At 34.2% G+C, this 17,295-nt stretch overlaps 1 long non-coding RNA gene across 1 annotated transcript; it reads right to left on the reverse strand.

Annotated features, from left to right (window-relative positions):
• Positions 1-8,931: 8,931 nt before the first annotated feature.
• Positions 8,932-9,410, reverse strand: LOC147489998 (uncharacterized). Its single transcript, XR_015203315.1, has 2 exons — positions 9,347-9,410; positions 8,932-9,149 (listed from the first exon to the last, which is right to left on the reverse strand). It is a non-coding gene; the product is annotated as an uncharacterized LOC147489998 (long non-coding RNA).
• Between the last annotated feature and the right edge of the window lie 7,885 nt (positions 9,411-17,295).

Consider the following 17,295-nt stretch of genomic DNA (forward strand, 5'->3'; position numbering starts at 1 on the left):
ACTTCCCTCCAACTTGTTGTTAAGTTGATCCAAGTTGTTGTTAAGTTGCTCCAAGTTGTCTGATCTAACCTTCCAGTGCACCTTGTTTGCTTGGAATGCTTTTACTGCTTCACCAGAATCACTCAATCCATAAATAATTCCATTCCAGTTCATTGGCCTTGCTAGTCCCTTTGACAATGGCCTTAACTTTTACAATTGGTATTAAGTCAGATACAATGGGTGCAAAGGACTTAATCAGATAGAACTTGATAAAATCAACAACACATAATCAAAAACTTTTACCACACAATAACATAGTAAACGCAAAGTCATTATACTATGTGAATAACTTAACACCACATAATAGCATTGTAACAATCAACAATCTCAATGACATCTTTTAAAATCAAAATAACTTTAGACACTCATTGGCATGAGGCATAGTAAAATCAAATAAGATGAGGAAACAGAGATAGAAGAAGGAGATTAGAGATCGAGCACGATTATTACCTTTCAAGTGAAAGCTTTGTGCAAAACGCTTGAAGCTTGAGTTTCCATAAAGAAATAGTTTGGGTGTTGTTTTCACAAAGAAAGTGTTGAGTTTAGTGTTTAGGGTCTAACTTTCTTAAGCGTTAGGAGTTTCCCAATAGCACTAATACTCTATAGAAAGTTTGCCACCATCGGATGTGCCCAAACAATTTTCTCCTTGACCATCCGATGTAGGCTTCACAGATTTTGAGTAAAATATACCTTGAAATCGTCACTTCATTCTTCTTCAATTCTCTTTCGGAGCTTTTCTCCTTTAAGTTGTATCTGCCGCTTAGGTTTTATGTTGACTACACGCACTACGATGAACAAAATACAAACAAATTGAGATGATCAGCAGAGAATCTGTCAAACATTTGTTTGAATCAAGTAAGGTTGTTAGGACCTGCAAGCAGCCGATCCCGTATCCCATAGCTCCCATAGAGGCTTATCCGCCTTTGAGATATCACTTGTGATTGGCTGCTGTAATTGGTTTCACGACAAAGAAGTATTGCAAAGAGGCCGGAAAAAAAAACTGCTCGGAGAAGGAAAACAACAACAATAATAGTATCTTAATGTTATTATCATTATTATAATCCTTCGTATACCAACATGGAGATGGAAAGGATTACCTGGACGGCCAGAATAAGAAGTTATTTTTTTCATTTGGGCTTGGACCCTCAATTAAGTTCTTATCAACAAAGATTGATTTGCTTCCATTAAAAACGACTTCTGTAATCATCCCCACCAAAACTTCAATCAATCAATCAGTTTGTTTGATATACATGAGCAAATTAAAACAATAATGACCACTGCTTGAAATAGCAAAGAGGAAGTAAATGTCACTTCCCTGCTAATTCGAGTGAAGAAGACGATAGAAAAGTTTGAGGTTAAGTTAGATAAAATTCCACTGATGAAGCTGCGAAGAAGAAGATTCAATGCATTAAACCGATCAACAACTATCTAATTGAGAATGGAGACGGAGTGAATTTTAATGAAGGCATTTGATAAGATTTCGGCAAAGATTGAGAGAGGAAAGAAATTGATCCATAGTGGTCCGGGGAGGGGTTTAACAAAGGGTTTTGTTTTTGTTTTGATTTTTCAAGCTCAAAATGGGTAAACTTCTTTTTTCGTCTCATGAGTTTTTGTAATTCCCCTACTTTCCATTTTGAGTAGGAGCAGTTTTTCTCTTCACAAGTTTTTCTCATTTTTTTTAGCAATTTTTTTCTCCTGACTTTTCGTAATACCCCTGTGGCAAAACCAATTGTGCTGAGTGTGATAGAAGCAACTCAAAAGCTCAAAAGAAAATGATGAATTCTTGTAATGTTAAGGTACTCTCCCTAAGTTAGTACTTGTAAGCAACTAGGGGTGGGCAATGGGCCGAGTCGGGCTAGCCCGGCCCTAAACATTTAAAGCCCTTCAAATATTAAGGTCGGGTTGGCCCGGCCCTAAAGTCAGCATAGGGTCGGGTCGGGCCGGGTCACAAGTCTAAACCTCAAGCCCTTACCCTACCCTAAGCCCTCTTTAAAGGCTTTAGGGCCGGGCTTTAGGGCCGGGCCTATATATTTTCTTTTTTTTTACTACATCAGTTTTAAAACTCATTTATATTACAAAAATGTACAATAATCTACAAACTCAAAGTCCAACCAATCTAGTAATAATCCTGTATAAGTCCAAAAATTTAAAATGCACATCCACAATCTAATGAACTGAAGTACATCGAGAGTTCGGAATTTGTTCTTCCTTGTACTCAAACCTCACTAAAATTACATTTTAAATTGAAATACATAGACAAATAATTATATTATCATTTTAAAGGAAGAAGTAATAGATATAAAGAAGAAACATAATAGTTTTGGTTAAGGGTCATAGAAGTTGTTAAACTATTTGTAATATCATAAATTATTTCTATAATAGATTCAAACAAATATAATATTACCTTTCTTCTAATTTAAAAGTGATTCAAGCTTTGTATATGGAAATGAAAATATTGGCTTTTGAACAAGTGATGGAGAAAGGTTTGAGATTACAAATGTCATTTTTCTGACAAAGGTTGTTTTTTGGTTTCTATGTTACAAATGTCCGCTCTCTGTATTTTTGCTTTAATGGTGTGGAAGGAAATCTTTAGTTTTAGACTTGGCTTGGATGTGAATAAAAATATAATTTATAAGAAATAAGTGAGAAAAGAAATTGAGAATAATAAGTTATGGACTTTGACTTGATGATCAAAGGAATAAAGTCTTATTTTTTATTAGGCTAGTGCTCATTGTTCTTCATGGCTGTTAAGTTGACAAGTTTTTGTTATATAAGACAAGTTATTGAAAGTACCCTTGGTGTAAGTGATAAATTACAAAGGACAATGTTATTTTAATTGAAAATATTTAACAAATAGTTGGACAATTATAGTATGTGTATTTATAGTGAAAGTGTAAAACAGGGCCGGTTAGGGCTTGGTTAGGGTCAGGCCTATGTTTTAGAATCTTAGCCCTAGCCCTGCCCTAGAAGGCATTAGGTAGGGCCGGCCGGCCCTAAACTCTGTGAGGGCTTTATAGGGCTTAGGGTCGGGTCGGTCAGGGCCGGGTTAGGGTCGTTAGGGCCAAATTCCCACCCCTATAAGCAACCTGTCAGAATTAGGAAACAGGCCATCACCAAATTAACTAACCTTTAGGCTGCTATCGGAAGAAGAAGAGAGAAGGTTGGAAGAGATGGGTTTTTCCATTATATAAGTGTGCTACGGTAATGAAGTTAGCCCCAAACCAAACATACAAAGAAGAGATGGTATGATGTTTCAGAGTGCTGAAAACACAGGTAGCAAGCGTTATCGACGATAAAGCGATGAGAAGCAAGGAGGTCCGCTTTAGACACAATTATGCATTGCCATAAGAAAACTATCAACTCATATTCCAAATTCTTGTGAAGGCTGTAATTTCCTCACCACATCCAAAATAAATTAAATGAAAACACCCTCCAATTGTTAGTTAAGGACAAAATCAACTTAAAAAGAAAATATTTATGATTCAACACAAAACCTTTTCTTATTAGTAAGCATGCATGTCTATGTTTCTTACTGCTACTTTGTTTATTGTCACCTTTTGTTCGATTCTTATTGCATTTGCATTCACTTGAAGTAAAGCACAATACTCATACCACTTAATTTTAACAATAATTTAAATTCATCGGGTTGAGAATATAATAACTCTCAATATATAGCTCAATTAAAATAAGTAACTATCAAGAACTAAACCACATGATTTAACAAACACGCATGCATTGTAGCCTATTACCATATTTTCTTTCAACTTTTGTCGGTCACATTTAATTTGTAGGCTTAATATACTTAAAACACACCTTGAGGTCTAACATAAAACCCAGACCACCGAAGACCTATCTAAGCTTGAATATGCTCCAATTGATTACACTTACCATCCTATCCATAACAATTTATTTGTAAATAAATCGCTCTGGTGAGCCTAAGTAATGAAACACCCTATGGTCTCATAACGTTCCTTTAGGTTGCAAGAAATACTCCTATCTATCATATTCATGCATGTAACAAATTTTATATCAAGTATATGTTAAACTATTACAAAAACTTAGTAACAAAAGTATGTTTGAAGAATGCATACCTTGTAACAGAAGTCTTCTTCCCGTTCTTTGCTAATTGGTATTGATCAATTATGCTCCACCTTGTGTCACCCGCTGTAAATCCTGATCATTTTCGAGCAGCAATCCCTAGACATTGCTCAATTGCTTCTGCAATGAACCTTACAACTTTCATTGAGTTGTTCCACAACTGTTTGTATCATTATATGATTGAAAGAGTATGTGTTAAGTAAGTGTAAAAGTTTATTAGAAGGTTGCACACTTACAAAGATTTTCAATTAACAAAGTGTTTACAAAAAGTGACAAAAGAAGTAAAAGTCCACTACAAAACCGTACATCTTCATTCTCCTTCGGGTAGTGTTTATATACTTCTAGATCTCTCTTCGACCTAGGCTTTTGGCTAAGATAATGGTCCTTCTAGGGCCTCCATCAACACTTTTTTAAAAAAAAGCCCATGTTTTCAGAATATTTACTTTTCTACACACCAAAACACCCCTAAAATTGGTCTACTTTGTAATTTTATATAAGTCCATTTGGTCTTTTCAAGTGTTATGGAAAAAGAAAAACCAACCCCACGCTTTTTATTTGAATTGTATGCTGGGGGTAAGTAAGTAATTAACAGCCCAAAGACCTAATACAAAAAAACCAATGCAGGCCCACATGTACACGCATTCAATCAAACCTCCTCTTCTGCACTATCCTAAGAGAATAATTAATGAAAAAAGTACCAAAGAGAATAAAACATTTGTTATCACAACAGTGTGTATGCTCGATGATCTCACCTGTACAATCAATACATTTTTCATGTAACGTAATTTCAATTTCAGCACAGGGCTTGCCTTAGCTTATTAAAGCATTGTCAATTTGTCACGCAATTCCAATTTCACCAACAACAATATAACATGTATTAATTCTCGTATACATGAATATTTATCATACTTGATGAACAGGTAACATTGAATAGAAAGATATAATAAAAGTGAATGGTAAATTAGAAAATGGTTATCATAGGAAATAAACAGTCGTACCTGATTCAGAATCAGAACCATGATTGAGCTACAATATCAGTGATATGTTGGTTTACCACCATCAAGACCCTGGAACGGAATAATACGATAAAATCAATTGACAAACTAGCGCAAAAAAATAATTCAAAGAGAATGGAGAAAAAAAAAAAAAAACAATTAACTATTTTATTTTGGTGAGGTTTTGAGATATTATTCTTTAAATAGTAATGAAAACAGTAAAGTAAAGCAATCGATGAATTGAACTTACAAAAAAAATAGTTCAAAGAGAATGACGAATCCTTGATTCGATTTCTTCTCAAGCGAAGCTCATTGGCAAAATTGAGGATTCTCCTTCCCTTGAAGAAGATGGGTGTGATTGAATTAAATTGTTTAAAACATGTGAGTCTTTTGGTTGAATTTCGGAAGATGAAGAGAGGGTTTGGAAGAGATGTGGTTTTTAGTACGAAGGGTTATTTTGATAATTCCGGAGGTGCCATTCCCACTGAATACTCATTTTAATTCACAACGAAATAAGTCCCCTAACTAAAGCACAAGCAAAGAAAAATCATGCGTTGTTTAATTGATTTACAACTGCAAGTCCAATAACAATTACACCATTCAAGTACCATTAACTTTATTAAAATATTATTATCGCACTCATAACGCATCAACTCGTCAACACCATACATACAATTATAAACAATTGGGTTAGTGTCAAAAATTTCATCTAAAGGTTTTGGGATATTGTACATTGGTACTAAGTTTTAATGAATGCTTAGATTGATACTGAACAAATAAAAGGGTAATTATATTATTAAGAAAAGGAGAGAGCTTACCAGAGGTAGATCTGACCAAGAGTGAGATTTAATGTTTATTGCTCTTGTAACATAAATGTACTACTGAACCTATTTGTAGATGAGCATTCCAATGCCCATTAGCAATAACTGCAGCCTTCACTGTGATTATCGCATGGCCGTCACATTAGTTAGCATTTGTCATTCCAACACCTAACATTAATATCACACCAAAATGTACTTAATAATCCATTCATCGCCAAGTAAAGTGTAAGCAAACATAGCCTAAACTTAGGCCAGAGATAGCAATATCTCTAACAACAAATAACCTATCGTACTTGAGCAATTATCATGAAAAGAAGCACCTGAGTATTATTTATATATAAAAAAAACCCCTTGAAAGTTTCAGTACCTAAACCTGGTTGATATATTCTCTAATCGGTTAATCTATTTTTCTTGTAAGGCAAAACTGTTTACATTTTGCATATGATATGAAAGTGGTAAAATTTAAACCCACACATCTTCAACATAATAAATCTTGGAGCATGTTACATGCTTACAATTTTTTTGAGATGCGTAGAAAAAAGAAGAAGAAGAAACCTTACTTCATAAACATTAGGTGTTGGGCCGTTGGGGGAAACGTTGAGTTGTTCTCACATTGGTTGTCCGTCAAATTGGAAAGTCGATGATGAAGAAAGTTATAGTCAACATTTCTCACACAGCTGTGGGAGGCATGGAGCAACTTGCTGAATTGCAAAGAAACCACCTCCATGCTACATGAGAATCCATAAAACAATATTAAAACTCATTCAATTATGAGACATAAAATCTGTTGGAAGACAACTACTAATTGAAAAGAAAAATACCAACGCTTATAAGGATAGAATATTACTTGGGTTGTGAATGTTGACGGTTATGGCTATGTTGCCACTACTTGATCTGTTATGTAGAAAGCTTAGTCAAACCCTCAAAGGCCACCGGTTATTTGTGCAGCCTAATATGGGATCTATGTTAGGTAACCTTGTAGTCTATACTCGCTGTTTCTAAATGGTGCATTGCAATTATATAACCTTACAGTTTAGAATGGTGAAATCGAAGAATTACCATTGTTGTCTAGATTGTCAAATTCCTGTAATGAAAAAAAAAACAGGCTAAAAAATAAACCAAATTGCAAAAAAAGAGAAAGAAAATCAGGATGAACAGCTAACGCTCATAATGTTAACAAAAGGTCTTCCAAATTTACTTATTGGGATTCCTAGTGCATCTACATGTATACCGTTCAAGTAATGGTCTCGCATTCACAACATGAAGTCATCTCCATTGACCATAAGCATAGAAGAGCATATAAAATGTTTAAAATGAAAAATAATAAGAGTAGTTTTCATAAGAAAATAAAACTTTCAATTACAGTATAAGTCCTCACTAACATATAACCATACTAACATCTTCAAAACACATCCAATAAACAGAATACCTCATCCCCCCAAACCCATCCCATTATTGTGCTTTGGAGGTTTTGTTCCAAGTGGCATGCAAAAGAATGTAAGACCCAATTCATAATAGGGTAGTAGGGAGATGGTCATACAATTACATCTAACGTTGCTATTTTTTATAAGAGCTATGCAAAGTCTGGCATATAAACGCCATGCTTCAAAAAAAGGTTAATTAAATGACGCTTGTTGAATAAGGAAGAGTTTAAATATTAAACCTGATGACTTAACTATGTTTCCCGTATGTTAAATGACTAATTGCACTGATGAAGCAACTGAGACCTTTACAATTAAATAGAAAATTACTTCCAAACCTGAGAGTCCTATAACATACCCTAATATCGCGAGCACCATGTTGATTGCTTGCAATCTTTGGCCGAAATGCATTTGGATTCGGCTCTCTAGAGTAGCCGGATGACCTCCTGCCTGGCGACCTCATTCTCAACGTTATTCTGACAATTTACACGCAGTTACACCCATCACAAGATATTCACGGAAGCAAAGCACTCCACGATTACTGCGCATTCATTAGTTTTCTTTTGAGTAAGAACCATAAGTTGGCAAAAACAACAGAGAATAAAATACCAACTAAAGAAAGAAACAAAATAAGTTATCCAAGGAAAAAAACTGGTAGTCCCAAATTATATAGTACTGAAGTATTGGCAATCGGTAAGAACTTTTAGTTGGGCAAGGCTCTGCCTACACCAAATTTGGAATCATTGATCTCCTAATCATTTTGGTAATGGATGGACGACAAAGCTAAAAGGCCAACTCATGATCAGATTAAGAAATTAAGGATATTTGTGTAAATCTGTAACTTCCACAAAATAGAAAATCACAAATGTTAATCCTTGCACAGATAATAGTTAAAATGAGAAACTCATCCAAGATGAATAGCTTTATTATATGCTCATCTGAGGGCATTGTTTTTTCCTTTTTGGGTAATCCGTCGCATTTCTATAGGAACCCCCTACCCCTCCCACCTCCTTTTCTTTAAAATAAACAGAGTTCACTACAACCAAACAGCACTTTTGTGACGGCTAGGAGGCGTCAGAATTATTTTTTGTGACGCCTACAAGGCGTTGGAATTTAGGCGTCTGTGTTGGTGTCAGAAATATTTGTGCACCAAACTGCCGTCTAATTGACATATTTATCGACGGCCTTTCATGCGCCGTCACTAAATATGCATTACTAACTAACTTTGACCCGTCACTAAATGTGCATTACTAACGCTCTTACCCGTCACTAAATTTGCATTCTTGGCCTCTACGCCGTCAGTAATTATAAATTTGTTTTTTTTTAAATGCTTTATGGCCTTTGTCAGCGTCCACAAATTATTATTTATTTTTTAAAAAAAGATATTTGTTTTTGGTTTCCATCCTAATATTTATATTTTTTTCCCCCTGAAATCGCCTGCATAAATACAACGACATAAACCCCAAACACATAATATAATTAAGACTTTATAAGCAATTATACGCAAAGAAAATCTTAGTAATAACCATCACCAAAATTTGACTAAGTATATATATCACTTAATGAATAACATGTAAATTAAAAGATATAGATGTATGGATATAGCATAATCTACCAACATACTATTTCAATATAATTTCTATACAACAACTCAATATCACATCTTAAGAAGCAAGAGCATGGGGGTCCTTCACGATTCTCCTGGCGGTCTCGCTCTAAAACATACGCCCTGGACCAAGCTGGCAGCTACAGATCTTCGGTGATGTTCATTTTTCCTTCATAAAAAGAAAAAAATTTATTTCAACTAGACCTTAGTCAATACAAGCTAAGGAACCACTAAAACAAACTATTGACTAGTCAATATACACAATTTTCACTAACCGTGCGTAAAAGTAACATAATATGCTCGCCACATGCATGATTTCACAAAAAAATGAAATTTACTAGCATTTAGATTTGTTAAGAGTAGAACCTTTTCAGCATTCCTAAACCTCGGCTTCCAACCACAAGAGAATCAAGCTTCAAGTCATCAATTTGCATCACAAAGTTTATCCCTCGGTGAAAACACTTGTAGATACTTTCTAGTTTGGGAAAGTAATGACATACCTTTCTATATTAGGTCTCGGACAGCCGCTAGTTCATTTCTCTTCCTTAAGATTTGTGACTCAATCTCTTTCATCTTCTCTCGAGGTATCCTCAAAGGATTTTGCACAAAAGAAGCCTCAATGGTATAGCTAGCGACCTTGAAAAAATTGTCCCCTAAAGAAAATTTAGATAGAAATTAATAAAATGTCAATATACTAGTACCTTAACTTGAAGCTAATTAAATAGAAGGGAAATAGTTTAGACCATAGACGACAAATATGTGAATGCCAGGTTTTAGTTCGGAGACTTCACACGGTTGAAGACCTTCCAACCTTTTAAAGAAAGCAAAGACTTGGTCATTTTAAAGTGGCAGTGTACGGAGGTAATGCAAAAAAAAAATCCCATAATTCTAGAAAGAACATGGCACTATAAAAGAGCTTCGCGAAATGTTCTATCCAATACATTTAAAAGACTTGAGAACCTCACCTTCGGATCTTCATCACTTTCCACATTAGCATCCACCTACTTTGCAGCTCTCCTAATTGTCCCTCCCAATGAAACACCAAGTGTATTTGAGTGCCTCTTTTCAGACCTTCTCCCCGGTGACGAGCATACAAAAAGAAAAGGAAGATTCAAGTTTAAAAGTATAGTTGAAAATACCATGTGGGGGGACAAAAGCTGGAAATTAGCATTTACATCGTGAAAAATCAAGAAGTTTTGGTACTTTTTTAAAGGAATATTGTCGAACTATTAAGTATATTTCAGTCGATTTTCGAAAAACAAAAACTTAGAAGTTTCCCGTGAAATTGCACGACCGACATGATTAGCAATCAAAAGCGTAAGAAAGTATAGATACCTAGCAGAGAATCGGGGCTTTGGCGAAAGAAAGGATAATTCTCTTCAACAAATTTTATCAACGACTCCACGAGGACCATAAATGAAATCATCCGGTTCAAGATCCCGCTTCAAAACCCGGTGAAAATGTAAACCAACAAAACAAGTAGTAGCGGGCATGCACGCGACGCAAGAAGAATAAAGAAGAAGAAAGATGCGAGCTCGACCATTATTCCAAACTTGACCCTTCCCCATAATCCTCATTTATGAAGAATAACTCCTTATACTAGATTGTTTATATTTAAAATAAAACTAGGCAAAACAATAACAAACACAAAATGAAGTGACTTTTCACTTGTAATATGACATAGATATAAAGCTAGCGTAGTTAAACTCTGTACCACCTAACCCAACATCTACATGGAAATGTAAAGGATTTAAACACAAAAGCCAAGTAACACATAGTATGAGGCTAACCAAGTCTATTTACAATACATATGGATAATAAGGTGTATATTATACTCAACAACAACAACAAAAAGATAACATTAATTCTAGAGATGTGAGTCAAAAAGATGGGTCAGTATATGTAGTGCATTATTGGCTAGCCTCAAAGAAGGGGTAACTATACTACAAGCCACAAGGTTTTCCTTATACCATCTTTTACTTGTTTAAGTGTAATTGTCCAAAGTATTATTCATAATCATTTTGATTAAAGAAAGAATTGTCCAATAGGAGTTTAGGGCCTCCAGTCACTCTGTAAGATAGTATTTCAAAGATTTTCTTGGCAGTAACTTAGATGGTCAGTTTGGAGAGCACATCAGTTTTAGCCCTGCTTTGAATGCTAAGCTAGTCACACTCTTAAGAAAATAAGAGCACTTAACTACTGGATCACTCTAATAATTTCATATCAGGAACCTCAAGTTCTTTTTTTTCAACACTATATATAGTATTAAACTATCTAGACCACTTCTTTTTTCCAGCACCCAGTCACAAGAACAATTTGTTTTAACTATCTAGAGCATGAAAACCACCTTCATATTGTATTAAACTAAGAAGAGATCATGATCACAAAAGCCCATTTATACTTCATACTAGTTTAACCTTTAAGCATATCTGATTAAAGAACGATCACTCATGACCAAACAAACAAAAGGCAAAGCCAAAAAAGCAAAAAGAGAAGCTTAAGAAAACACCCAAAAGAATATAAGAGACGGTGAGATGTGCACATTAAAGTGCAAGAAGCTCTTGAAAACAAATAGGAATAATAACGCAAACAAGTGAAAAGAAAAATCAAATTCAACTTCATTTTCGTATTTACATTACATTTAAATTTCAAAATTAAGGGGTTGGCTACAAACATCGACTTGACTAGAAAGCTTAAAAGACAGAGCAAACTCCAAACCTCTTTGATCGAGAGAAATCCATTTAGCAAACCTTAATGGACGTAAACTTTGTAACAATATCACAATTATGCAAACCTTTTACTCATAGCACACTTATGTGAGATTCCATGATCAATTAAGCCTTCAACTATAGGCAAAATGATACTAAACCAACCCCACTTGATTTTTCAGGGGAAAAAGAAAATAGTGGAATTGGGAAAACCCCAACCTCTATGACTAGCAATATCCTAGGTATGTTAAATACCCAATACAAGCAATGAGACCTAACACCAATTCAGACCAAAATACACTAACAAGCATACCTAATTAAGGTTACATAACCAATAAATGAAAGTCCAAGAAGAAAAACAAACACTCAACAAAACACACTTTACCCTCAAATCAAAATGCAAATGTGAGACCGAAACCTAAAAATTATACCTCCTGTAAAGAGTAAAGAGTCCATATTCCATCCTCCCATTCTTGATGAACTCTCAACCTAAACTGGGGGTAAGCAATTTCTTGCCTACAACTTTCAAAATACACATATTACATCAACCCCTTCCTACCACTAACCTTCCCAACCCACCATCCATCATTGTCATAAACATCGACTTTCATTAAAAGAGAAAAACTAGATACTCTAATATCGGTGACAAAGGCCTAACATTCACACCACTAAAAACTCAAGAACTCCAAAAGCGTGTGTTTTGCTTCACAGAGAAATAAAGTTTGCTCCTACCATAAATCCAAGAAATTCCACAACCAAATCCATCCATAGGTCGAAATTAAATTAAAAAAACACTATTCAATGTATATATACCAAGCCATACAAAAAAGAATAGTTTTTATAAGAAAATATGACGAAGGAAATTAACGTCAAAACGTGTTCATTCTCTTCCATAACACAAGATTAATCAAAAAGTAACCAAATTTTGATGAAACATGACAACAAAGTTTCAATTCTTAACACCAAATTTTTAAAATTTAAACTAGAATACACTTAAATTAGGGAATAAGAGAAAGAAAATAAGAAAAGGGGGAAATTTCAAACCTTGACATGATTTCAACAATAAGACCGAAACAATCGGCAGTCTAAAATTAATCACAAGCTTTAATGGTTATCCTCCCTTTCTCCAAGCTTTAATGGTTATCGTCCCTTCAAATCTGTAGCATCCTCTAACATCTTCTTCAGCATTTTTGCCTTCGCTGCCAATAGAAAGTATTTTCGAGACTTACTTCAATCATTTCTAGAGTTTATTCAGACTTCATTTCTAGGATTTTTGTTTGTTTTTTTTGAAGGCAGACCCGATTTAGTAATGGGAACTTGAGAGGAGTGGGAGAGAAGAGACGAAGTAGTTGTGAGAGATATGGGAACTGATTTTTAAGTTGTAATTTATTCAAGAGAAGACACGGTCCCTTGAGTTGTAATTTCTAGCAACTTAGACACCTTCACGCTCTCTTGCCGTCACTAAATTTCTTAAAACTCTTCAAAATTTATTCTACAAAATTATCAAATTATTGGTGATGGCTTTAGCAATTTAGTGACGCCAAAATGGTGTCACAACAGTCCTGACGCCAATTTGGCGTCACTAATGAAAAAAACATAATGTCACAAAAATGTTGTTATGGTGTAGTGGTTGTATCATTACTTATCACTACAACAACTAAAACCTACTGTTGTTTTGTCAGATTTGGCAGAGTCTTGATTCATAATTCTTTTAAAGCAAAATATGTTACCAGTCTAGTCACAGAGAGAGAGAGAGTTTTCACTAAAAAAGGAGAGAAGATGTTACGAGAGGGATATACTTTTAACACGCTCGTCATTCTTGAAATGTCAATTTAGGCATAGCTTTTGTTTCTGATCTCTAAAATATAAGTTTTCTATAAGAACAAAATTCCACCATGTAAACATACAGAAGAATTACCAAACTGTAAAAGGTCTTTAAGACCAAGGTTCGATGCATAATATAGTTTAGACACTCACTACATAATGAAAGCAAATAGTAAAACATAACTTATCTACCAAGTTTTTTACAAAATCATACACATACAAAGATGAGATATACTTACAATTTCAAGCATCGCGAGTGCTTACAATTGCACTACTTCTTCTTTGGAGTACCATCCTTCGCTTCAACGTTAGGCCTTGGTTGCGATCTTGGGGAGTCCGGTTTTCTAAAACATGATATAGGAATTCCAAAGTTAGATATGATAAAATGTTATCAGTTTGCGTGCATTTATGAATCCAAAGTAAACACAAAATCCAAATCCAACAGAAATGTTAGATATGATAAAATGTTATTGCTCTTCCCGTTGAAATAATCATGGATTGTGTAAAACAACTCTATAATATAAGAGAACTCTGTAACTTAAATAGAGTCCAAGTACAGTGGTCAATGATATTACGGTACTGTTATGGTGAGCACTGAGCAGTACTGTAGAGAATTTTCATACATCATTTATAAAAATGAAAGAGATTAAAAAGAAAAAGAAAAAAACAGTTAAAATTTTAACGACTATGCGAATAAATGAAACCCAAAATTAAAAGAATATACAAAAAAATATCTAAAACTTTATCAAATAGTAATAGCTCACTCTCTCGCATTGGCGTTTCAAGGTTAAGAATTTCAAAAGAGCTGAGAGGGCTCATAAAACACCAATTCTAAGAGAAATGAAAGAAAAAAAAATAATAAAAAATAATGATGCCACCCAATTGAGTCAAAGATATTACGTATAGAATCTGCAATCCTTTTGTGGAAGTAAAACTTAATCAGTTTTGATATCAACCATAATTGAATAGGTTATAATAAGCGACATGGCCTATTTCTAGATTAAAGTTATAACTCACCTTGGGCCAACATATTTGTACACATGAAGCGAGATAGCAAATGCCTTAGAGCAATCTGTGACATATACCATCCTTACTTTCAATTTTCTTTTACAGATAATTTTCTTGTTAGAGCGCTACACAAAATCTTGTAAAACACCCTCTCTAAGGGAGCAGCAGCTTTGATGAACCTAAGGTTAAGGTATCAAAACTGTATTTGGGATAGCCTTGTCGTGTAATCCAAAGTCTAAATTCTTCTGTTAAAAGAAATAAAACAGACCTCAAAATTGCGGTCCATATAAAATGTCTCTTGTACTCCACCTGGCACTATAATACAACTATAACCAGCAGCCAAGAGAGAGATGAAGTTTTTCTTTGTTGCCGATGTAAGCCCAGCCACGTCCATATTTGACTTAGAAATGGTGTGTAGAAAACCTGATAAACTTTTATGAGAAGCAAAATGGATGGGAAGATAGGAATTTCTCCTTTCTGCTAACTGGCATTGAAATTAACAACACTTACAGCACTGCTTGTGAGGGCCTTGGGCAAAGGCATGAAACCCGTGAGATTGGCGAGAGCAACAACTCCAATTGGTAAAATAGAATGTGGTTCATATGCAAAAACTATTACATGGCTTTGATTTACTTGATAAATGGAGGGCTTGAAGGGATTACCTTAGTTTAATTTTGGAAGAAAAATAAGAGAGAGGGTTTGAAGAGATGAATTTTTTTTTTGCAGAGTTGGAGATGTTTTGTACAATTGAAATTGAAAAGAGAGTATATAAAGAGGGGTTTTGTTTTTTATCTATATTTTGGGTTATTTTGGGTCACGAAGAATTGAAATATGCAAAAAAAGGGCGTAGATTTACTTTTTTTATGCCGAATTATTGAAAAATTTGATGTGTTAGTCTCAGAGAAAAAAAATGGGCTGACGTGGGTCACTGGGAGGATTCTCAACTACTCAGTATTAATGGTCTTTGATTACCCAAAGATTTTACCAACTTTGCTAATTAGCACCTACTTTTAGCCCTTACATCAAACATCCAAAACCACAAAACCATATTCATCTTGAAAGTAAACATTCTTTTGTGTTTGGTATCACAAAATGTTTTTGAGCTTTTTTCTAATTTCAAAAATTTTGAATTCATATAATAAATTCAAAAAATACATTTTGTATTCTTTTCGCAATTGTTTTGGAAATGGAAAAGTAAAATAGAAAAATAAAATCAGATCATACTTTACGTTAAAACCATTTCAACATAATAAAAGTTTACATTTGTGCTTTTTCAATCTTCAATTTCAGTTTCGAAATTCATAATATAACATTAATCATATCCACATGAATTACTCAAACCCTTCGAAGTATGATTAGCTCAAAATCAAAGAGAAAGTGAAAGACTCACTTTCTCGTTCTCCTTATATTCAGTGGACACCTTAACGACTCGTTGTAGTAGATAAGATCTGTGGCTCAATCTTGATGAACAAGAAAAGACTTCACCATCATCGCTACATGTGCAATAATCTTCGTTTGGAACAGTTTCTGAAATTTGTTGATAGTTTTCCGTACATAAGTTGCTAGAATTTGACCTATCTTCAATTTCAACCTGCATGTTATGGAAAAACAATATTAGTATATAGAAATTTCAAAATATTAGAAAATAATCCCCTAAAGATAATTTTGATTAGAGCGATGAGCAATTTAGCCATTGAATTGCAGCTGGGCGCAGCCTCTCAAAGATTCAAAATTATAATTTCTCCTAAAATAAATAACATGCACTTATTTGAGTTATTAATATTTCCAAACCATGATAGATGGTCAAACATTTTCTTGCAGACTTGCAACAATTCGGAGTGCAGCTCTCATAGTCCAGTTTGCAGCCTGGAAAGAACATTCCACTACGATAATAGGTGTCTACAGAATCTACAGACCAAGTGACCAACTGAATGGCCTTCTGAAAAAACTCAGTAAGAGGAATCAAATTTTCATCCAGCTTTTTGCAGAAAATATCAACTTGTGCTCACAATCTCACATATTAAATCGTCCTTTAATTTAGAAAAGAATCAAATCATTAAAGTCATACGCCTAGCGTTTGGAAGTTTTCTACGTTAGGGTACTGACATGTTTTGCAGTCAGAATTAACTGCAGATATATATGTTTCACCCAAAAATATCATTAAACACTTCTTACTTCTACAATATAAACATGCTAAAGAACAAACTTATACCAAAGCTGCAAGCAAAGAATATATGTATCAACAGTGCAATGTAGGCATCTTTACTGCTACTATGTTAACAAAGTTGAAATGTTTGGTATCCGTATTTCACAATTTCTAAACGAATGCCTTACAAGGAAAATGGAATTACCATTATTGTATTTATTTATGGTTATTCATCATTAATTAAAACTTTACGCAAGAAAAAATGACTATGTTTGTAAGTAGATAGGGCTTTAAGTTGTTAACTCAGTCCCACTGTTATCCTTTAATTAGTTTCGCTACCTGTGAAACTTTTTCATTACTTCTTCATAAAAGTCCAAGGCAGCAGAAATTATTTAAACTAGCATAAGAATGCTACTTAGATTTAGTAACATTTGCACAAATAAATTCATATGATATATATTACGAGAAAAAACAATGACATTCATACAAATACATTCAAAATAATAATAATATATATTTAGAGAGGATAAAGATTTATTCTACCTTCTTATGGATGGTTCCATCTTCTTCCACATGCCATCCCGCTTCCTCGCACAATGCCTTGAGCACGTCATTGTTGTCGGCATGTT

Source organism: Coptis chinensis, chromosome 7, assembly GCF_015680905.1.
Source record: "Coptis chinensis isolate HL-2020 chromosome 7, ASM1568090v1, whole genome shotgun sequence".
NCBI lineage: Eukaryota > Viridiplantae > Streptophyta > Magnoliopsida > Ranunculales > Ranunculaceae > Coptis > Coptis chinensis.